The sequence below is a fragment of the Pristiophorus japonicus genome, chromosome 7 (genome assembly GCF_044704955.1).
Source record: "Pristiophorus japonicus isolate sPriJap1 chromosome 7, sPriJap1.hap1, whole genome shotgun sequence".
NCBI classification, from domain to species: Eukaryota; Metazoa; Chordata; class Chondrichthyes; family Pristiophoridae; genus Pristiophorus; species Pristiophorus japonicus.
The window spans coordinates 15,852,431-15,875,621 of NC_091983.1; the positions used below are offsets into that span (position 1 = coordinate 15,852,431).

General features: G+C 51.6%; 14 non-coding genes across 14 annotated transcripts; all 14 read left to right on the forward strand.

Annotated features, from left to right (window-relative positions):
- The first annotated feature begins 1,055 nt into the window (after positions 1-1,055).
- Positions 1,056-1,127, forward strand: trnam-cau (transfer RNA methionine (anticodon CAU)). Its single transcript has one exon. It is a non-coding gene; the product is annotated as a tRNA-Met (tRNA).
- Positions 1,128-3,651: 2,524 nt separating this feature from the next.
- trnam-cau (transfer RNA methionine (anticodon CAU)) lies at positions 3,652-3,723 on the forward strand. The gene has a single exon. It is a non-coding gene; the product is annotated as a tRNA-Met (tRNA).
- A 1,232-nt stretch (positions 3,724-4,955) lies between these two features.
- On the forward strand, positions 4,956-5,027 carry trnam-cau (transfer RNA methionine (anticodon CAU)). The gene has a single exon. It is a non-coding gene; the product is annotated as a tRNA-Met (tRNA).
- Positions 5,028-6,260: 1,233 nt separating this feature from the next.
- trnam-cau (transfer RNA methionine (anticodon CAU)) lies at positions 6,261-6,332 on the forward strand. The gene has a single exon. It is a non-coding gene; the product is annotated as a tRNA-Met (tRNA).
- A 1,233-nt stretch (positions 6,333-7,565) lies between these two features.
- On the forward strand, positions 7,566-7,637 carry trnam-cau (transfer RNA methionine (anticodon CAU)). Its single transcript has one exon. It is a non-coding gene; the product is annotated as a tRNA-Met (tRNA).
- A 2,524-nt stretch (positions 7,638-10,161) lies between these two features.
- trnam-cau (transfer RNA methionine (anticodon CAU)) lies at positions 10,162-10,233 on the forward strand. The gene has a single exon. It is a non-coding gene; the product is annotated as a tRNA-Met (tRNA).
- A 1,232-nt stretch (positions 10,234-11,465) lies between these two features.
- trnam-cau (transfer RNA methionine (anticodon CAU)) lies at positions 11,466-11,537 on the forward strand. Its single transcript has one exon. It is a non-coding gene; the product is annotated as a tRNA-Met (tRNA).
- Positions 11,538-12,770: 1,233 nt separating this feature from the next.
- On the forward strand, positions 12,771-12,842 carry trnam-cau (transfer RNA methionine (anticodon CAU)). The gene has a single exon. It is a non-coding gene; the product is annotated as a tRNA-Met (tRNA).
- Positions 12,843-14,075: 1,233 nt separating this feature from the next.
- trnam-cau (transfer RNA methionine (anticodon CAU)) lies at positions 14,076-14,147 on the forward strand. The gene has a single exon. It is a non-coding gene; the product is annotated as a tRNA-Met (tRNA).
- A 2,524-nt stretch (positions 14,148-16,671) lies between these two features.
- trnam-cau (transfer RNA methionine (anticodon CAU)) lies at positions 16,672-16,743 on the forward strand. Its single transcript has one exon. It is a non-coding gene; the product is annotated as a tRNA-Met (tRNA).
- A 1,232-nt stretch (positions 16,744-17,975) lies between these two features.
- On the forward strand, positions 17,976-18,047 carry trnam-cau (transfer RNA methionine (anticodon CAU)). Its single transcript has one exon. It is a non-coding gene; the product is annotated as a tRNA-Met (tRNA).
- A 1,233-nt stretch (positions 18,048-19,280) lies between these two features.
- trnam-cau (transfer RNA methionine (anticodon CAU)) lies at positions 19,281-19,352 on the forward strand. Its single transcript has one exon. It is a non-coding gene; the product is annotated as a tRNA-Met (tRNA).
- A 1,232-nt stretch (positions 19,353-20,584) lies between these two features.
- trnam-cau (transfer RNA methionine (anticodon CAU)) lies at positions 20,585-20,656 on the forward strand. The gene has a single exon. It is a non-coding gene; the product is annotated as a tRNA-Met (tRNA).
- A 1,233-nt stretch (positions 20,657-21,889) lies between these two features.
- On the forward strand, positions 21,890-21,961 carry trnam-cau (transfer RNA methionine (anticodon CAU)). The gene has a single exon. It is a non-coding gene; the product is annotated as a tRNA-Met (tRNA).
- The last annotated feature ends 1,230 nt before the right edge of the window (positions 21,962-23,191 follow it).

The window sequence follows — 23,191 nt, forward strand, 5'->3', positions numbered from 1 at the left end:
AAATAAGTTTTGCTGATCTGCAAGCAAATCGGAATATGATGCTGTGGCAATAACTGGGATCTGGCTCAAAGGGCAGGCGTGGGCCGTAAATATAGCTGGATATCGGGTGTACATGAATGGTAGCAGTTGGGGTGGCAGTATTGGTTAAGGACAATGTTAGTGTTGACGAGAGAGGATGTCCTGTAAATATTGCAGGATACAGGCTGTTGGGCCTTCGGCCGCCGGAGGAAGACAGTGTTCCAAGATCAGGCCTTCAAATCTGGCACCAAGCTCATGGTATACAGGGCTGTAGTGATATCCGGCCTCCTGGGTGGCTCAGAGACATGGACCATATACAGCAATCACCTCAAATCGCTGGAGAAATACCACAACATCCTGCAAATCCCCTGGGAGGATAGACGCTTCAACGTCAGTGCTCTCGATCAAGCCAACATCCCCAGCATCGAAGCACTGACCACACTCGACCAGCTCCATTGGGCGGGCCACATTGTCCGCATTCTCGACACAAGACTCCCAAAACAAGCGCTCTACTAGGAATCCTAGACGGCAAGTGAGCCGCAGGTGGGCAGAGGGAACGTTTCAAGGACATCCTCAAAGCCTCCTTGATAAAGTGCAACATCCCCACCGACACCTGGGAATCTCTTGCCAAAGAGCGCCCTAAGTGGAGGAAGAGCATCCGGGAGGGCGCTGAGCACCTCGAGTCTCGCCGCCGAGAACATGCAGAAAACAAGCGCAGGCAGCGGAAGGAGCGTGCGGCAAACCAGACTCCCCACCCACCCTTTCCTTTAACCACTGTCTGCCCCAGCTGTGACAGAGACTGTAATTCCTGTATTGGACTGAACAGCCACCTGAGAACTCACTTTTAGAGTGGAAGCAAGTCTTCCTCGATTTCGAGGGGCTGCCTCTGGTGATGACTGGAGCAGTGGTTAATCACGCCCATCCACCACGTGACCCCGCGGCCCAATCCGCTCACTAGAGCAGCTGTCAATCACACGCAACCGCAGCCAGCCATGTCCAAGCACAAGGAGGTGCAATTCATCAGTTCCAACACCAGCAGCAGAGTGGCGCAGCGGAAGCGTGCTGGGCCCATAACCCAGAGGTCGATGGATCGAAACCATCCTCTGCTAAAGGCAACTTTTAATGTGGTTGCAGCCAACACTTGCACTGCAATTAATCCCAGCCTTGACAAGGATGCATCTCCAAAATCATTCTCTTTCAATTAATTTGAGGAGCTTTGGCTGATAGAGCACACTCATAAAATATGAGCTTGATATTAAAAGTCTTATTGTTTCCTCTTCTTTTACTAAATAAGTTTTGCTGATCTGCAAGCAAATCGGAATATGATGCTGTGGCAATAACTGGGATCTGGCTCAAAGGGCAGGCGTGGGCCGTAAATATAGCTGGATATCGGGTGTACATGAATGGTAGCAGTTGGGGTGGCAGTATTGGTTAAGGACAATGTTAGTGTTGACGAGAGAGGATGTCCTGTAAATATTGCAGGATACAGGCTGTTGGGCCTTCGGCCGCCGGAGGAAGACAGTGTTCCAAGATCAGGCCTTCAAATCTGGCACCAAGCTCATGGTATACAGGGCTGTAGTGATATCCGGCCTCCTGGGTGGCTCAGAGACATGGACCATATACAGCAATCACCTCAAATCGCTGGAGAAATACCACAACATCCTGCAAATCCCCTGGGAGGATAGACGCTTCAACGTCAGTGCTCTCGATCAAGCCAACATCCCCAGCATCGAAGCACTGACCACACTCGACCAGCTCCATTGGGCGGGCCACATTGTCCGCATTCTCGACACAAGACTCCCAAAACAAGCGCTCTACTAGGAATCCTAGACGGCAAGTGAGCCGCAGGTGGGCAGAGGGAACGTTTCAAGGACATCCTCAAAGCCTCCTTGATAAAGTGCAACATCCCCACCGACACCTGGGAATCTCTTGCCAAAGAGCGCCCTAAGTGGAGGAAGAGCATCCGGGAGGGCGCTGAGCACCTCGAGTCTCGCCGCCGAGAACATGCAGAAAACAAGCGCAGGCAGCGGAAGGAGCGTGCGGCAAACCAGACTCCCCACCCACCCTTTCCTTTAACCACTGTCTGCCCCAGCTGTGACAGAGACTGTAATTCCTGTATTGGACTGAACAGCCACCTGAGAACTCACATTTAGAGTGGAAGCAAGTCTTCCTCGATTTCGAGGGGCTGCCTCTGGTGATGACTGGAGCAGTGGTTAATCACGCCCATCCACCACGTGACCCCGCGGCCCAATCCGCTCACTAGAGCAGCTGTCAATCACACGCAACCGCAGCCAGCCATGTCCAAGCACAAGGAGGTGCAATTCATCAGTTCCAACACCAGCAGCAGAGTGGCGCAGCGGAAGCGTGCTGGGCCCATAACCCAGAGGTCGATGGATTGAAACCATCCTCTGCTAAAGGCAACTTTTAATGTGGTTGCAGCCAACACTTGCACTGCAACTAATCCCAGCCTTGACAAGGATGCATCTCTAAAATCATTCTCTTTCAATTAATTTGAGGAGCTTTGGCTGATAGAGCACATTCATAAAATATGAGCTTGATATTAAAAGTCTTATTGTTTCCTCTTCTTTTACTAAATAAGTTTGCTGATCTGCAAGCAAATCGGATTATGATGCTGTGGCAATAACTGGGATCTGGCGTGGGCCGTAAATATAGCTGGATATCGGGTGTACATGAATGGTAGCAGTTGAGGTGGCAGTATTGGTTAAGGACAATGTTAGTGTTGACGAGAGAGGATGTCCTGTAAATATTGCAGGATACAGGCTGTTGGGCCTTCGGCCGCCGGAGGAAGACAGTGTTCCAAGATCAGGCCTTCAAATCTGGCACCAAGCTCATGGTATACAGGGCTGTAGTGATATCCGGCCTCCTGGGTGGCTCAGAGACATGGACCATATACAGCAATCACCTCAAATCGCTGGAGAAATACCACAACATCCTGCAAATCCCCTGGGAGGATAGACGCTTCAACGTCAGTGCTCTCGATCAAGCCAACATCCCCAGCATCGAAGCACTGACCACACTCGACCAGCTCCATTGGGCGGGCCACATTGTCCGCATTCTCGACACAAGACTCCCAAAACAAGCGCTCTACTAGGAATCCTAGACGGCAAGTGAGCCGCAGGTGGGCAGAGGGAACGTTTCAAGGACATCCTCAAAGCCTCCTTGATAAAGTGCAACATCCCCACCGACACCTGGGAATCTCTTGCCAAAGAGCGCCCTAAGTGGAGGAAGAGCATCCGGGAGGGCGCTGAGCACCTCGAGTCTCGCCGCCGAGAACATGCAGAAAACAAGCGCAGGCAGCGGAAGGAGCGTGCGGCAAACCAGACTCCCCACCCACCCTTTCCTTTAACCACTGTCTGCCCCAGCTGTGACAGAGACTGTAATTCCTGTATTGGACTGAACAGCCACCTGAGAACTCACATTTAGAGTGGAAGCAAGTCTTCCTCGATTTCGAGGGGCTGCCTCTGGTGATGACTGGAGCAGTGGTTAATCACGCCCATCCACCACGTGACCCCGCGGCCCAATCCGCTCACTAGAGCAGCTGTCAATCACACGCAACCGCAGCCAGCCATGTCCAAGCACAAGGAGGTGCAATTCATCAGTTCCAACACCAGCAGCAGAGTGGCGCAGCGGAAGCGTGCTGGGCCCATAACCCAGAGGTCGATGGATCGAAACCATCCTCTGCTAAAGGCAACTTTTAATGTGGTTGCAGCCAACACTTGCACTGCAATTAATCCCAGCCTTGACAAGGATGCATCTCCAAAATCATTCTCTTTCAATTAATTTGAGGAGCTTTGGCTGATAGAGCACATTCATAAAATATGAGCTTGATATTAAAAGTCTTATTGTTTCCTCTTCTTTTACTAAATAAGTTTGCTGATCTGCAAGCAAATCGGATTATGATGCTGTGGCAATAACTGGGATCTGGCTCAAAGGGCAGGCGTGGGCCGTAAATATAGCTGGATATCGGGTGTACATGAATGGTAGCAGTTGAGGTGGCAGTATTGGTTAAGGACAATGTTAGTGTTGACGAGAGAGGATGTCCTGTAAATATTGCAGGATACAGGCTGTTGGGCCTTCGGCCGCCGGAGGAAGACAGTGTTCCAAGATCAGGCCTTCAAATCTGGCACCAAGCTCATGGTATACAGGGCTGTAGTGATATCCGGCCTCCTGGGTGGCTCAGAGACATGGACCATATACAGCAATCACCTCAAATCGCTGGAGAAATACCACAACATCCTGCAAATCCCCTGGGAGGATAGACGCTTCAACGTCAGTGCTCTCGATCAAGCCAACATCCCCAGCATCGAAGCACTGACCACACTCGACCAGCTCCATTGGGCGGGCCACATTGTCCGCATTCTCGACACAAGACTCCCAAAACAAGCGCTCTACTAGGAATCCTAGACGGCAAGTGAGCCGCAGGTGGGCAGAGGGAACGTTTCAAGGACATCCTCAAAGCCTCCTTGATAAAGTGCAACATCCCCACCGACACCTGGGAATCTCTTGCCAAAGAGCGCCCTAAGTGGAGGAAGAGCATCCGGGAGGGCGCTGAGCACCTCGAGTCTCGCCGCCGAGAACATGCAGAAAACAAGCGCAGGCAGCGGAAGGAGCGTGCGGCAAACCAGACTCCCCACCCACCCTTTCCTTTAACCACTGTCTGCCCCAGCTGTGACAGAGACTGTAATTCCTGTATTGGACTGAACAGCCACCTGAGAACTCACATTTAGAGTGGAAGCAAGTCTTCCTCGATTTCGAGGGGCTGCCTCTGGTGATGACTGGAGCAGTGGTTAATCACGCCCATCCACCACGTGACCCCGCGGCCCAATCCGCTCACTAGAGCAGCTGTCAATCACACGCAACCGCAGCCAGCCATGTCCAAGCACAAGGAGGTGCAATTCATCAGTTCCAACACCAGCAGCAGAGTGGCGCAGCGGAAGCGTGCTGGGCCCATAACCCAGAGGTCGATGGATCGAAACCATCCTCTGCTAAAGGCAACTTTTAATGTGGTTGCAGCCAACACTTGCACTGCAATTAATCCCAGCCTTGACAAGGATGCATCTCCAAAATCATTCTCTTTCAATTAATTTGAGGAGCTTTGGCTGATAGAGCACACTCATAAAATATGAGCTTGATATTAAAAGTCTTATTGTTTCCTCTTCTTTTACTAAATAAGTTTTGCTGATCTGCAAGCAAATCGGAATATGATGCTGTGGCAATAACTGCGATCTGGCTCAAAGGGCAGGCGTGGGCCGTAAATATAGCTGGATATCGGGTGTACATGAATGGTAGCAGTTGGGGTGGCAGTATTGGTTAAGGACAATGTTAGTGTTGACGAGAGAGGATGTCCTGTAAATATTGCAGGATACAGGCTGTTGGGCCTTCGGCCGCCGGAGGAAGACAGTGTTCCAAGATCAGGCCTTCAAATCTGGCACCAAGCTCATGGTATACAGGGCTGTAGTGATATCCGGCCTCCTGGGTGGCTCAGAGACATGGACCATATACAGCAATCACCTCAAATCGCTGGAGAAATACCACAACATCCTGCAAATCCCCTGGGAGGATAGACGCTTCAACGTCAGTGCTCTCGATCAAGCCAACATCCCCAGCATCGAAGCACTGACCACACTCGACCAGCTCCATTGGGCGGGCCACATTGTCCGCATTCTCGACACAAGACTCCCAAAACAAGCGCTCTACTAGGAATCCTAGACGGCAAGTGAGCCGCAGGTGGGCAGAGGGAACGTTTCAAGGACATCCTCAAAGCCTCCTTGATAAAGTGCAACATCCCCACCGACACCTGGGAATCTCTTGCCAAAGAGCGCCCTAAGTGGAGGAAGAGCATCCGGGAGGGCGCTGAGCACCTCGAGTCTCGCCGCCGAGAACATGCAGAAAACAAGCGCAGGCAGCGGAAGGAGCGTGCGGCAAACCAGACTCCCCACCCACCCTTTCCTTTAACCACTGTCTGCCCCAGCTGTGACAGAGACTGTAATTCCTGTATTGGACTGAACAGCCACCTGAGAACTCACTTTTAGAGTGGAAGCAAGTCTTCCTCGATTTCGAGGGGCTGCCTCTGGTGATGACTGGAGCAGTGGTTAATCACGCCCATCCACCACGTGACCCCGCGGCCCAATCCGCTCACTAGAGCAGCTGTCAATCACACGCAACCGCAGCCAGCCATGTCCAAGCACAAGGAGGTGCAATTCATCAGTTCCAACACCAGCAGCAGAGTGGCGCAGCGGAAGCGTGCTGGGCCCATAACCCAGAGGTCGATGGATCGAAACCATCCTCTGCTAAAGGCAACTTTTAATGTAGTTGCAGCCAACACTTGCACTGCAATTAATCCCAGCCTTGACAAGGATGCATCTCCAAAATCATTCTCTTTCAATTAATTTGAGGAGCTTTGGCTGATAGAGCACACTCATAAAATATGAGCTTGATATTAAAAGTCTTATTGTTTCCTCTTCTTTTACTAAATAAGTTTTGCTGATCTGCAAGCAAATCGGAATATGATGCTGTGGCAATAACTGGGATCTGGCTCAAAGGGCAGGCGTGGGCCGTAAATATAGCTGGATATCGGGTGTACATGAATGGTAGCAGTTGGGGTGGCAGTATTGGTTAAGGACAATGTTAGTGTTGACGAGAGAGGATGTCCTGTAAATATTGCAGGATACAGGCTGTTGGGCCTTCGGCCGCCGGAGGAAGACAGTGTTCCAAGATCAGGCCTTCAAATCTGGCACCAAGCTCATGGTATACAGGGCTGTAGTGATATCCGGCCTCCTGGGTGGCTCAGAGACATGGACCATATACAGCAATCACCTCAAATCGCTGGAGAAATACCACAACATCCTGCAAATCCCCTGGGAGGATAGACGCTTCAACGTCAGTGCTCTCGATCAAGCCAACATCCCCAGCATCGAAGCACTGACCACACTCGACCAGCTCCATTGGGCGGGCCACATTGTCCGCATTCTCGACACAAGACTCCCAAAACAAGCGCTCTACTAGGAATCCTAGACGGCAAGTGAGCCGCAGGTGGGCAGAGGGAACGTTTCAAGGACATCCTCAAAGCCTCCTTGATAAAGTGCAACATCCCCACCGACACCTGGGAATCTCTTGCCAAAGAGCGCCCTAAGTGGAGGAAGAGCATCCGGGAGGGCGCTGAGCACCTCGAGTCTCGCCGCCGAGAACATGCAGAAAACAAGCGCAGGCAGCGGAAGGAGCGTGCGGCAAACCAGACTCCCCACCCACCCTTTCCTTTAACCACTGTCTGCCCCAGCTGTGACAGAGACTGTAATTCCTGTATTGGACTGAACAGCCACCTGAGAACTCACATTTAGAGTGGAAGCAAGTCTTCCTCGATTTCGAGGGGCTGCCTCTGGTGATGACTGGAGCAGTGGTTAATCACGCCCATCCACCACGTGACCCCGCGGCCCAATCCGCTCACTAGAGCAGCTGTCAATCACACGCAACCGCAGCCAGCCATGTCCAAGCACAAGGAGGTGCAATTCATCAGTTCCAACACCAGCAGCAGAGTGGCGCAGCGGAAGCGTGCTGGGCCCATAACCCAGAGGTCGATGGATCGAAACCATCCTCTGCTAAAGGCAACTTTTAATGTGGTTGCAGCCAACACTTGCACTGCAATTAATCCCAGCCTTGACAAGGATGCATCTCCAAAATCATTCTCTTTCAATTAATTTGAGGAGCTTTGGCTGATAGAGCACACTCATAAAATATGAGCTTGATATTAAAAGTCTTATTGTTTCCTCTTCTTTTACTAAATAAGTTTTGCTGATCTGCAAGCAAATCGGAATATGATGCTGTGGCAATAACTGGGATCTGGCTCAAAGGGCAGGCGTGGGCCGTAAATATAGCTGGATATCGGGTGTACATGAATGGTAGCAGTTGGGGTGGCAGTATTGGTTAAGGACAATGTTAGTGTTGACGAGAGAGGATGTCCTGTAAATATTGCAGGATACAGGCTGTTGGGCCTTCGGCCGCCGGAGGAAGACAGTGTTCCAAGATCAGGCCTTCAAATCTGGCACCAAGCTCATGGTATACAGGGCTGTAGTGATATCCGGCCTCCTGGGTGGCTCAGAGACATGGACCATATACAGCAATCACCTCAAATCGCTGGAGAAATACCACAACATCCTGCAAATCCCCTGGGAGGATAGACGCTTCAACGTCAGTGCTCTCGATCAAGCCAACATCCCCAGCATCGAAGCACTGACCACACTCGACCAGCTCCATTGGGCGGGCCACATTGTCCGCATTCTCGACACAAGACTCCCAAAACAAGCGCTCTACTAGGAATCCTAGACGGCAAGTGAGCCGCAGGTGGGCAGAGGGAACGTTTCAAGGACATCCTCAAAGCCTCCTTGATAAAGTGCAACATCCCCACCGACACCTGGGAATCTCTTGCCAAAGAGCGCCCTAAGTGGAGGAAGAGCATCCGGGAGGGCGCTGAGCACCTCGAGTCTCGCCGCCGAGAACATGCAGAAAACAAGCGCAGGCAGCGGAAGGAGCGTGCGGCAAACCAGACTCCCCACCCACCCTTTCCTTTAACCACTGTCTGCCCCAGCTGTGACAGAGACTGTAATTCCTGTATTGGACTGAACAGCCACCTGAGAACTCACATTTAGAGTGGAAGCAAGTCTTCCTCGATTTCGAGGGGCTGCCTCTGGTGATGACTGGAGCAGTGGTTAATCACGCCCATCCACCACGTGACCCCGCGGCCCAATCCGCTCACTAGAGCAGCTGTCAATCACACGCAACCGCAGCCAGCCATGTCCAAGCACAAGGAGGTGCAATTCATCAGTTCCAACACCAGCAGCAGAGTGGCGCAGCGGAAGCGTGCTGGGCCCATAACCCAGAGGTCGATGGATTGAAACCATCCTCTGCTAAAGGCAACTTTTAATGTGGTTGCAGCCAACACTTGCACTGCAACTAATCCCAGCCTTGACAAGGATGCATCTCTAAAATCATTCTCTTTCAATTAATTTGAGGAGCTTTGGCTGATAGAGCACATTCATAAAATATGAGCTTGATATTAAAAGTCTTATTGTTTCCTCTTCTTTTACTAAATAAGTTTGCTGATCTGCAAGCAAATCGGATTATGATGCTGTGGCAATAACTGGGATCTGGCGTGGGCCGTAAATATAGCTGGATATCGGGTGTACATGAATGGTAGCAGTTGAGGTGGCAGTATTGGTTAAGGACAATGTTAGTGTTGACGAGAGAGGATGTCCTGTAAATATTGCAGGATACAGGCTGTTGGGCCTTCGGCCGCCGGAGGAAGACAGTGTTCCAAGATCAGGCCTTCAAATCTGGCACCAAGCTCATGGTATACAGGGCTGTAGTGATATCCGGCCTCCTGGGTGGCTCAGAGACATGGACCATATACAGCAATCACCTCAAATCGCTGGAGAAATACCACAACATCCTGCAAATCCCCTGGGAGGATAGACGCTTCAACGTCAGTGCTCTCGATCAAGCCAACATCCCCAGCATCGAAGCACTGACCACACTCGACCAGCTCCATTGGGCGGGCCACATTGTCCGCATTCTCGACACAAGACTCCCAAAACAAGCGCTCTACTAGGAATCCTAGACGGCAAGTGAGCCGCAGGTGGGCAGAGGGAACGTTTCAAGGACATCCTCAAAGCCTCCTTGATAAAGTGCAACATCCCCACCGACACCTGGGAATCTCTTGCCAAAGAGCGCCCTAAGTGGAGGAAGAGCATCCGGGAGGGCGCTGAGCACCTCGAGTCTCGCCGCCGAGAACATGCAGAAAACAAGCGCAGGCAGCGGAAGGAGCGTGCGGCAAACCAGACTCCCCACCCACCCTTTCCTTTAACCACTGTCTGCCCCAGCTGTGACAGAGACTGTAATTCCTGTATTGGACTGAACAGCCACCTGAGAACTCACATTTAGAGTGGAAGCAAGTCTTCCTCGATTTCGAGGGGCTGCCTCTGGTGATGACTGGAGCAGTGGTTAATCACGCCCATCCACCACGTGACCCCGCGGCCCAATCCGCTCACTAGAGCAGCTGTCAATCACACGCAACCGCAGCCAGCCATGTCCAAGCACAAGGAGGTGCAATTCATCAGTTCCAACACCAGCAGCAGAGTGGCGCAGCGGAAGCGTGCTGGGCCCATAACCCAGAGGTCGATGGATCGAAACCATCCTCTGCTAAAGGCAACTTTTAATGTGGTTGCAGCCAACACTTGCACTGCAATTAATCCCAGCCTTGACAAGGATGCATCTCCAAAATCATTCTCTTTCAATTAATTTGAGGAGCTTTGGCTGATAGAGCACATTCATAAAATATGAGCTTGATATTAAAAGTCTTATTGTTTCCTCTTCTTTTACTAAATAAGTTTGCTGATCTGCAAGCAAATCGGATTATGATGCTGTGGCAATAACTGGGATCTGGCTCAAAGGGCAGGCGTGGGCCGTAAATATAGCTGGATATCGGGTGTACATGAATGGTAGCAGTTGAGGTGGCAGTATTGGTTAAGGACAATGTTAGTGTTGACGAGAGAGGATGTCCTGTAAATATTGCAGGATACAGGCTGTTGGGCCTTCGGCCGCCGGAGGAAGACAGTGTTCCAAGATCAGGCCTTCAAATCTGGCACCAAGCTCATGGTATACAGGGCTGTAGTGATATCCGGCCTCCTGGGTGGCTCAGAGACATGGACCATATACAGCAATCACCTCAAATCGCTGGAGAAATACCACAACATCCTGCAAATCCCCTGGGAGGATAGACGCTTCAACGTCAGTGCTCTCGATCAAGCCAACATCCCCAGCATCGAAGCACTGACCACACTCGACCAGCTCCATTGGGCGGGCCACATTGTCCGCATTCTCGACACAAGACTCCCAAAACAAGCGCTCTACTAGGAATCCTAGACGGCAAGTGAGCCGCAGGTGGGCAGAGGGAACGTTTCAAGGACATCCTCAAAGCCTCCTTGATAAAGTGCAACATCCCCACCGACACCTGGGAATCTCTTGCCAAAGAGCGCCCTAAGTGGAGGAAGAGCATCCGGGAGGGCGCTGAGCACCTCGAGTCTCGCCGCCGAGAACATGCAGAAAACAAGCGCAGGCAGCGGAAGGAGCGTGCGGCAAACCAGACTCCCCACCCACCCTTTCCTTTAACCACTGTCTGCCCCAGCTGTGACAGAGACTGTAATTCCTGTATTGGACTGAACAGCCACCTGAGAACTCACATTTAGAGTGGAAGCAAGTCTTCCTCGATTTCGAGGGGCTGCCTCTGGTGATGACTGGAGCAGTGGTTAATCACGCCCATCCACCACGTGACCCCGCGGCCCAATCCGCTCACTAGAGCAGCTGTCAATCACACGCAACCGCAGCCAGCCATGTCCAAGCACAAGGAGGTGCAATTCATCAGTTCCAACACCAGCAGCAGAGTGGCGCAGCGGAAGCGTGCTGGGCCCATAACCCAGAGGTCGATGGATCGAAACCATCCTCTGCTAAAGGCAACTTTTAATGTGGTTGCAGCCAACACTTGCACTGCAATTAATCCCAGCCTTGACAAGGATGCATCTCCAAAATCATTCTCTTTCAATTAATTTGAGGAGCTTTGGCTGATAGAGCACACTCATAAAATATGAGCTTGATATTAAAAGTCTTATTGTTTCCTCTTCTTTTACTAAATAAGTTTTGCTGATCTGCAAGCAAATCGGAATATGATGCTGTGGCAATAACTGCGATCTGGCTCAAAGGGCAGGCGTGGGCCGTAAATATAGCTGGATATCGGGTGTACATGAATGGTAGCAGTTGGGGTGGCAGTATTGGTTAAGGACAATGTTAGTGTTGACGAGAGAGGATGTCCTGTAAATATTGCAGGATACAGGCTGTTGGGCCTTCGGCCGCCGGAGGAAGACAGTGTTCCAAGATCAGGCCTTCAAATCTGGCACCAAGCTCATGGTATACAGGGCTGTAGTGATATCCGGCCTCCTGGGTGGCTCAGAGACATGGACCATATACAGCAATCACCTCAAATCGCTGGAGAAATACCACAACATCCTGCAAATCCCCTGGGAGGATAGACGCTTCAACGTCAGTGCTCTCGATCAAGCCAACATCCCCAGCATCGAAGCACTGACCACACTCGACCAGCTCCATTGGGCGGGCCACATTGTCCGCATTCTCGACACAAGACTCCCAAAACAAGCGCTCTACTAGGAATCCTAGACGGCAAGTGAGCCGCAGGTGGGCAGAGGGAACGTTTCAAGGACATCCTCAAAGCCTCCTTGATAAAGTGCAACATCCCCACCGACACCTGGGAATCTCTTGCCAAAGAGCGCCCTAAGTGGAGGAAGAGCATCCGGGAGGGCGCTGAGCACCTCGAGTCTCGCCGCCGAGAACATGCAGAAAACAAGCGCAGGCAGCGGAAGGAGCGTGCGGCAAACCAGACTCCCCACCCACCCTTTCCTTTAACCACTGTCTGCCCCAGCTGTGACAGAGACTGTAATTCCTGTATTGGACTGAACAGCCACCTGAGAACTCACTTTTAGAGTGGAAGCAAGTCTTCCTCGATTTCGAGGGGCTGCCTCTGGTGATGACTGGAGCAGTGGTTAATCACGCCCATCCACCACGTGACCCCGCGGCCCAATCCGCTCACTAGAGCAGCTGTCAATCACACGCAACCGCAGCCAGCCATGTCCAAGCACAAGGAGGTGCAATTCATCAGTTCCAACACCAGCAGCAGAGTGGCGCAGCGGAAGCGTGCTGGGCCCATAACCCAGAGGTCGATGGATCGAAACCATCCTCTGCTAAAGGCAACTTTTAATGTAGTTGCAGCCAACACTTGCACTGCAATTAATCCCAGCCTTGACAAGGATGCATCTCCAAAATCATTCTCTTTCAATTAATTTGAGGAGCTTTGGCTGATAGAGCACACTCATAAAATATGAGCTTGATATTAAAAGTCTTATTGTTTCCTCTTCTTTTACTAAATAAGTTTTGCTGATCTGCAAGCAAATCGGAATATGATGCTGTGGCAATAACTGGGATCTGGCTCAAAGGGCAGGCGTGGGCCGTAAATATAGCTGGATATCGGGTGTACATGAATGGTAGCAGTTGGGGTGGCAGTATTGGTTAAGGACAATGTTAGTGTTGACGAGAGAGGATGTCCTGTAAATATTGCAGGATACAGGCTGTTGGGCCTTCGGCCGCCGGAGGAAGACAGTGTTCCAAGATCAGGCCTTCAAATCTGGCACCAAGCTCATGGTATACAGGGCTGTAGTGATATCCGGCCTCCTGGGTGGCTCAGAGACATGGACCATATACAGCAATCACCTCAAATCGCTGGAGAAATACCACAACATCCTGCAAATCCCCTGGGAGGATAGACGCTTCAACGTCAGTGCTCTCGATCAAGCCAACATCCCCAGCATCGAAGCACTGACCACACTCGACCAGCTCCATTGGGCGGGCCACATTGTCCGCATTCTCGACACAAGACTCCCAAAACAAGCGCTCTACTAGGAATCCTAGACGGCAAGTGAGCCGCAGGTGGGCAGAGGGAACGTTTCAAGGACATCCTCAAAGCCTCCTTGATAAAGTGCAACATCCCCACCGACACCTGGGAATCTCTTGCCAAAGAGCGCCCTAAGTGGAGGAAGAGCATCCGGGAGGGCGCTGAGCACCTCGAGTCTCGCCGCCGAGAACATGCAGAAAACAAGCGCAGGCAGCGGAAGGAGCGTGCGGCAAACCAGACTCCCCACCCACCCTTTCCTTTAACCACTGTCTGCCCCAGCTGTGACAGAGACTGTAATTCCTGTATTGGACTGAACAGCCACCTGAGAACTCACATTTAGAGTGGAAGCAAGTCTTCCTCGATTTCGAGGGGCTGCCTCTGGTGATGACTGGAGCAGTGGTTAATCACGCCCATCCACCACGTGACCCCGCGGCCCAATCCGCTCACTAGAGCAGCTGTCAATCACACGCAACCGCAGCCAGCCATGTCCAAGCACAAGGAGGTGCAATTCATCAGTTCCAACACCAGCAGCAGAGTGGCGCAGCGGAAGCGTGCTGGGCCCATAACCCAGAGGTCGATGGATCGAAACCATCCTCTGCTAAAGGCAACTTTTAATGTGGTTGCAGCCAACACTTGCACTGCAATTAATCCCAGCCTTGACAAGGATGCATCTCCAAAATCATTCTCTTTCAATTAATTTGAGGAGCTTTGGCTGATAGAGCACACTCATAAAATATGAGCTTGATATTAAAAGTCTTATTGTTTCCTCTTCTTTTACTAAATAAGTTTTGCTGTTCTGCAAGCAAATCGGAATATGATGCTGTGGCAATAACTGGGATCTGGCTCAAAGGGCAGGCGTGGGCCGTAAATATAGCTGGATATCGGGTGTACATGAATGGTAGCAGTTGGGGTGGCAGTATTGGTTAAGGACAATGTTAGTGTTGACGAGAGAGGATGTCCTGTAAATATTGCAGGATACAGGCTGTTGGGCCTTCGGCCGCCGGAGGAAGACAGTGTTCCAAGATCAGGCCTTCAAATCTGGCACCAAGCTCATGGTATACAGGGCTGTAGTGATATCCGGCCTCCTGGGTGGCTCAGAGACATGGACCATATACAGCAATCACCTCAAATCGCTGGAGAAATACCACAACATCCTGCAAATCCCCTGGGAGGATAGACGCTTCAACGTCAGTGCTCTCGATCAAGCCAACATCCCCAGCATCGAAGCACTGACCACACTCGACCAGCTCCATTGGGCGGGCCACATTGTCCGCATTCTCGACACAAGACTCCCAAAACAAGCGCTCTACTAGGAATCCTAGACGGCAAGTGAGCCGCAGGTGGGCAGAGGGAACGTTTCAAGGACATCCTCAAAGCCTCCTTGATAAAGTGCAACATCCCCACCGACACCTGGGAATCTCTTGCCAAAGAGCGCCCTAAGTGGAGGAAGAGCATCCGGGAGGGCGCTGAGCACCTCGAGTCTCGCCGCCGAGAACATGCAGAAAACAAGCGCAGGCAGCGGAAGGAGCGTGCGGCAAACCAGACTCCCCACCCACCCTTTCCTTTAACCACTGTCTGCCCCAGCTGTGACAGAGACTGTAATTCCTGTATTGGACTGAACAGCCACCTGAGAACTCACATTTAGAGTGGAAGCAAGTCTTCCTCGATTTCGAGGGGCTGCCTCTGGTGATGACTGGAGCAGTGGTTAATCACGCCCATCCACCACGTGACCCCGCGGCCCAATCCGCTCACTAGAGCAGCTGTCAATCACACGCAACCGCAGCCAGCCATGTCCAAGCACAAGGAGGTGCAATTCATCAGTTCCAACACCAGCAGCAGAGTGGCGCAGCGGAAGCGTGCTGGGCCCATAACCCAGAGGTCGATGGATTGAAACCATCCTCTGCTAAAGGCAACTTTTAATGTGGTTGCAGCCAACACTTGCACTGCAACTAATCCCAGCCTTGACAAGGATGCATCTCTAAAATCATTCTCTTTCAATTAATTTGAGGAGCTTTGGCTGATAGAGCACATTCATAAAATATGAGCTTGATATTAAAAGTCTTATTGTTTCCTCTTCTTTTACTAAATAAGTTTGCTGATCTGCAAGCAAATCGGATTATGATGCTGTGGCAATAACTGGGATCTGGCGTGGGCCGTAAATATAGCTGGATATCGGGTGTACATGAATGGTAGCAGTTGAGGTGGCAGTATTGGTTAAGGACAATGTTAGTGTTGACGAGAGAGGATGTCCTGTAAATATTGCAGGATACAGGCTGTTGGGCCTTCGGCCGCCGGAGGAAGACAGTGTTCCAAGATCAGGCCTTCAAATCTGGCACCAAGCTCATGGTATACAGGGCTGTAGTGATATCCGGCCTCCTGGGTGGCTCAGAGACATGGACCATATACAGCAATCACCTCAAATCGCTGGAGAAATACCACAACATCCTGCAAATCCCCTGGGAGGATAGACGCTTCAACGTCAGTGCTCTCGATCAAGCCAACATCCCCAGCATCGAAGCACTGACCACACTCGACCAGCTCCATTGGGCGGGCCACATTGTCCGCATTCTCGACACAAGACTCCCAAAACAAGCGCTCTACTAGGAATCCTAGACGGCAAGTGAGCCGCAGGTGGGCAGAGGGAACGTTTCAAGGACATCCTCAAAGCCTCCTTGATAAAGTGCAACATCCCCACCGACACCTGGGAATCTCTTGCCAAAGAGCGCCCTAAGTGGAGGAAGAGCATCCGGGAGGGCGCTGAGCACCTCGAGTCTCGCCGCCGAGAACATGCAGAAAACAAGCGCAGGCAGCGGAAGGAGCGTGCGGCAAACCAGACTCCCCACCCACCCTTTCCTTTAACCACTGTCTGCCCCAGCTGTGACAGAGACTGTAATTCCTGTATTGGACTGAACAGCCACCTGAGAACTCACATTTAGAGTGGAAGCAAGTCTTCCTCGATTTCGAGGGGCTGCCTCTGGTGATGACTGGAGCAGTGGTTAATCACGCCCATCTACCACGTGACCCCGCGGCCCAATCCGCTCACTAGAGCAGCTGTCAATCACACGCAACCGCAGCCAGCCATGTCCAAGCACAAGGAGGTGCAATTCATCAGTTCCAACACCAGCAGCAGAGTGGCGCAGCGGAAGCGTGCTGGGCCCATAACCCAGAGGTCGATGGATCGAAACCATCCTCTGCTAAAGGCAACTTTTAATGTGGTTGCAGCCAACACTTGCACTGCAACTAATCCCAGCCTTGACAAGGATGCATCTCTAAAATCATTCTCTTTCAATTAATTTGAGGAGCTTTGGCTGATAGAGCACATTCATAAAATATGAGCTTGATATTAAAAGTCTTATTGTTTCCTCTTCTTTTACTAAATAAGTTTGCTGATCTGCAAGCAAATCGGATTATGATGCTGTGGCAATAACTGGGATCTGGCTCAAAGGGCAGGCGTGGGCCGTAAATATAGCTGGATATCGGGTGTACATGAATGGTAGCAGTTGAGGTGGCAGTATTGGTTAAGGACAATGTTAGTGTTGACGAGAGAGGATGTCCTGTAAATATTGCAGGATACAGGCTGTTGGGCCTTCGGCCGCCGGAGGAAGACAGTGTTCCAAGATCAGGCCTTCAAATCTGGCACCAAGCTCATGGTATACAGGGCTGTAGTGATATCCGGCCTCCTGGGTGGCTCAGAGACATGGACCATATACAGCAATCACCTCAAATCGCTGGAGAAATACCACAACATCCTGCAAATCCCCTGGGAGGATAGACGCTTCAACGTCAGTGCTCTCGATCAAGCCAACATCCCCAGCATCGAAGCACTGACCACACTCGACCAGCTCCATTGGGCGGGCCACATTGTCCGCATTCTCGACACAAGACTCCCAAAACAAGCGCTCTACTAGGAATCCTAGACGGCAAGTGAGCCGCAGGTGGGCAGAGGGAACGTTTCAAGGACATCCTCAAAGCCTCCTTGATAAAGTGCAACATCCCCACCGACACCTGGGAATCTCTTGCCAAAGAGCGCCCTAAGTGGAGGAAGAGCATCCGGGAGGGCGCTGAGCACCTCGAGTCTCGCCGCCGAGAACATGCAGAAAACAAGCGCAGGCAGCGGAAGGAGCGTGCGGCAAACCAGACTCCCCACCCACCCTTTCCTTTAACCACTGTCTGCCCCAGCTGTGACAGAGACTGTAATTCCTGTATTGGACTGAACAGCCACCTGAGAACTCACATTTAGAGTGGAAGCAAGTCTTCCTCGATTTCGAGGGGCTGCCTCTGGTGATGACTGGAGCAGTGGTTAATCACGCCCATCCACCACGTGACCCCGCGGCCCAATCCGCTCACTAGAGCAGCTGTCAATCACACGCAACCGCAGCCAGCCATGTCCAAGCACAAGGAGGTGCAATTCATCAGTTCCAACACCAGCAGCAGAGTGGCGCAGCGGAAGCGTGCTGGGCCCATAACCCAGAGGTCGATGGATCGAAACCATCCTCTGCTAAAGGCAACTTTTAATGTGGTTGCAGCCAACACTTGCACTGCAATTAATCCCAGCCTTGACAAGGATGCATCTCCAAAATCATTCTCTTTCAATTAATTTGAGGAGCTTTGGCTGATAGAGCACACTCATAAAATATGAGCTTGATATTAAAAGTCTTATTGTTTCCTCTTCTTTTACTAAATAAGTTTTGCTGATCTGCAAGCAAATCGGAATATGATGCTGTGGCAATAACTGCGATCTGGCTCAAAGGGCAGGCGTGGGCCGTAAATATAGCTGGATATCGGGTGTACATGAATGGTAGCAGTTGGGGTGGCAGTATTGGTTAAGGACAATGTTAGTGTTGACGAGAGAGGATGTCCTGTAAATATTGCAGGATACAGGCTGTTGGGCCTTCGGCCGCCGGAGGAAGACAGTGTTCCAAGATCAGGCCTTCAAATCTGGCACCAAGCTCATGGTATACAGGGCTGTAGTGATATCCGGCCTCCTGGGTGGCTCAGAGACATGGACCATATACAGCAATCACCTCAAATCGCTGGAGAAATACCACAACATCCTGCAAATCCCCTGGGAGGATAGACGCTTCAACGTCAGTGCTCTCGATCAAGCCAACATCCCCAGCATCGAAGCACTGACCACACTCGACCAGCTCCATTGGGCGGGCCACATTGTCCGCATTCTCGACACAAGACTCCCAAAACAAGCGCTCTACTAGGAATCCTAGACGGCAAGTGAGCCGCAGGTGGGCAGAGGGAACGTTTCAAGGACATCCTCAAAGCCTCCTTGATAAAGTGCAACATCCCCACCGACACCTGGGAATCTCTTGCCAAAGAGCGCCCTAAGTGGAGGAAGAGCATCCGGGAGGGCGCTGAGCACCTCGAGTCTCGCCGCCGAGAACATGCAGAAAACAAGCGCAGGCAGCGGAAGGAGCGTGCGGCAAACCAGACTCCCCACCCACCCTTTCCTTTAACCACTGTCTGCCCCAGCTGTGACAGAGACTGTAATTCCTGTATTGGACTGAACAGCCACCTGAGAACTCACATTTAGAGTGGAAGCAAGTCTTCCTCGATTTCGAGGGGCTGCCTCTGGTGATGACTGGAGCAGTGGTTAATCACGCCCATCCACCACGTGACCCCGCGGCCCAATCCGCTCACTAGAGCAGCTGTCAATCACACGCAACCGCAGCCAGCCATGTCCAAGCACAAGGAGGTGCAATTCATCAGTTCCAACACCAGCAGCAGAGTGGCGCAGCGGAAGCGTGCTGGGCCCATAACCCAGAGGTCGATGGATCGAAACCATCCTCTGCTAAAGGCAACTTTTAATGTGGTTGCAGCCAACACTTGCACTGCAACTAATCCCAGCCTTGACAAGGATGCATCTCTAAAATCATTCTCTTTCAATTAATTTGAGGAGCTTTGGCTGATAGAGCACATTCATAAAATATGAGCTTGATATTAAAAGTCTTATTGTTTCCTCTTCTTTTACTAAATAAGTTTGCTGATCTGCAAGCAAATCGGATTATGATGCTGTGGCAATAACTGGGATCTGGCTCAAAGGGCAGGCGTGGGCCGTAAATATAGCTGGATATCGGGTGTACATGAATGGTAGCAGTTGAGGTGGCAGTATTGGTTAAGGACAATGTTAGTGTTGACGAGAGAGGATGTCCTGTAAATATTGCAGGATACAGGCTGTTGGGCCTTCGGCCGCCGGAGGAAGACAGTGTTCCAAGATCAGGCCTTCAAATCTGGCACCAAGCTCATGGTATACAGGGCTGTAGTGATATCCGGCCTCCTGGGTGGCTCAGAGACATGGACCATATACAGCAATCACCTCAAATCGCTGGAGAAATACCACAACATCCTGCAAATCCCCTGGGAGGATAGACGCTTCAACGTCAGTGCTCTCGATCAAGCCAACATCCCCAGCATCGAAGCACTGACCACACTCGACCAGCTCCATTGGGCGGGCCACATTGTCCGCATTCTCGACACAAGACTCCCAAAACAAGCGCTCTACTAGGAATCCTACACGGCAAGTGAGCCGCAGGTGGGCAGAGGGAACGTTTCAAGGACATCCTCAAAGCCTCCTTGATAAAGTGCAACATCCCCACCGACACCTGGGAATCTCTTGCCAAAGAGCGCCCTAAGTGGAGGAAGAGCATCCGGGAGGGCGCTGAGCACCTCGAGTCTCGCCGCCGAGAACATGCAGAAAACAAGCGCAGGCAGCGGAAGGAGCGTGCGGCAAACCAGACTCCCCACCCACCCTTTCCTTTAACCACTGTCTGCCCCAGCTGTGACAGAGACTGTAATTCCTGTATTGGACTGAACAGCCACCTGAGAACTCACATTTAGAGTGGAAGCAAGTCTTCCTCGATTTCGAGGGGCTGCCTCTGGTGATGACTGGAGCAGTGGTTAATCACGCCCATCCACCACGTGACCCCGCGGCCCAATCCGCTCACTAGAGCAGCTGTCAATCACACGCAACCGCAGCCAGCCATGTCCAAGCACAAGGAGGTGCAATTCATCAGTTCCAACACCAGCAGCAGAGTGGCGCAGCGGAAGCGTGCTGGGCCCATAACCCAGAGGTCGATGGATCGAAACCATCCTCTGCTAAAGGCAACTTTTAATGTGGTTGCAGCCAACACTTGCACTGCAATTAATCCCAGCCTTGACAAGGATGCATCTCCAAAATCATTCTCTTTCAATTAATTTGAGGAGCTTTGGCTGATAGAGCACACTCATAAAATATGAGCTTGATATTAAAAGTCTTATTGTTTCCTCTTCTTTTACTAAATAAGTTTTGCTGATCTGCAAGCAAATCGGAATATGATGCTGTGGCAATAACTGCGATCTGGCTCAAAGGGCAGGCGTGGGCCGTAAATATAGCTGGATATCGGGTGTACATGAATGGTAGCAGTTGGGGTGGCAGTATTGGTTAAGGACAATGTTAGTGTTGACGAGAGAGGATGTCCTGTAAATATTGCAGGATACAGGCTGTTGGGCCTTCGGCCGCCGGAGGAAGACAGTGTTCCAAGATCAGGCCTTCAAATCTGGCACCAAGCTCATGGTATACAGGGCTGTAGTGATATCCGGCCTCCTGGGTGGCTCAGAGACATGGACCATATACAGCAATCACCTCAAATCGCTGGAGAAATACCACAACATCCTGCAAATCCCCTGGGAGGATAGACGCTTCAACGTCAGTGCTCTCGATCAAGCCAACATCCCCAGCATCGAAGCACTGACCACACTCGACCAGCTCCATTGGGCGGGCCACATTGTCCGCATTCTCGACACAAGACTCCCAAAACAAGCGCTCTACTAGGAATCCTAGACGGCAAGTGAGCCGCAGGTGGGCAGAGGGAACGTTTCAAGGACATCCTCAAAGCCTCCTTGATAAAGTGCAACATCCCCACCGACACCTGGGAATCTCTTGCCAAAGAGCGCCCTAAGTGGAGGAAGAGCATCCGGGAGGGCGCTGAGCACCTCGAGTCTCGCCGCCGAGAACATGCAGAAAACAAGCGCAGGCAGCGGAAGGAGCGTGCGGCAAACCAGACTCCCCACCCACCCTTTCCTTTAACCACTGTCTGCCCCAGCTGTGACAGAGACTGTAATTCCTGTATTGGACTGAACAGCCACCTGAGAACTCACTTTTAGAGTGGAAGCAAGTCTTCCTCGATTTCGAGGGGCTGCCTCTGGTGATGACTGGAGCAGTGGTTAATCACGCCCATCCACCACGTGACCCCGCGGCCCAATCCGCTCACTAGAGCAGCTGTCAATCACACGCAACCGCAGCCAGCCATGTCCAAGCACAAGGAGGTGCAATTCATCAGTTCCAACACCAGCAGCAGAGTGGCGCAGCGGAAGCGTGCTGGGCCCATAACCCAGAGGTCGATGGATCGAAACCATCCTCTGCTAAAGGCAACTTTTAATGTAGTTGCAGCCAACACTTGCACTGCAATTAATCCCAGCCTTGACAAGGATGCATCTCCAAAATCATTCTCTTTCAATTAATTTGAGGAGCTTTGGCTGATAGAGCACACTCATAAAATATGAGCTTGATATTAAAAGTCTTATTGTTTCCTCTTCTTTTACTAAATAAGTTTTGCTGATCTGCAAGCAAATCGGAATATGATGCTGTGGCAATAACTGGGATCTGGCTCAAAGGGCAGGCGTGGGCCGTAAATATAGCTGGATATCGGGTGTACATGAATGGTAGCAGTTGGGGTGGCAGTATTGGTTAAGGACAATGTTAGTGTTGACGAGAGAGGATGTCCTGTAAATATTGCAGGATACAGGCTGTTGGGCCTTCGGCCGCCGGAGGAAGACAGTGTTCCAAGATCAGGCCTTCAAATCTGGCACCAAGCTCATGGTATACAGGGCTGTAGTGATATCCGGCCTCCTGGGTGGCTCAGAGACATGGACCATATACAGCAATCACCTCAAATCGCTGGAGAAATACCACAACATCCTGCAAATCCCCTGGGAGGATAGACGCTTCAACGTCAGTGCTCTCGATCAAGCCAACATCCCCAGCATCGAAGCACTGACCACACTCGACCAGCTCCATTGGGCGGGCCACATTGTCCGCATTCTCGACACAAGACTCCCAAAACAAGCGCTCTACTAGGAATCCTAGACGGCAAGTGAGCCGCAGGTGGGCAGAGGGAACGTTTCAAGGACATCCTCAAAGCCTCCTTGATAAAGTGCAACATCCCCACCGACACCTGGGAATCTCTTGCCAAAGAGCGCCCTAAGTGGAGGAAGAGCATCCGGGAGGGCGCTGAGCACCTCGAGTCTCGCCGCCGAGAACATGCAGAAAACAAGCGCAGGCAGCGGAAGGAGCGTGCGGCAAACCAGACTCCCCACCCACCCTTTCCTTTAACCACTGTCTGCCCCAGCTGTGACAGAGACTGTAATTCCTGTATTGGACTGAACAGCCACCTGAGAACTCACATTTAGAGTGGAAGCAAGTCTTCCTCGATTTCGAGGGGCTGCCTCTGGTGATGACTGGAGCAGTGGTTAATCACGCCCATCCACCACGTGACCCCGCGGCCCAATCCGCTCACTAGAGCAGCTGTCAATCACACGCAACCGCAGCCAGCCATGTCCAAGCACAAGGAGGTGCAATTCATCAGTTCCAACACC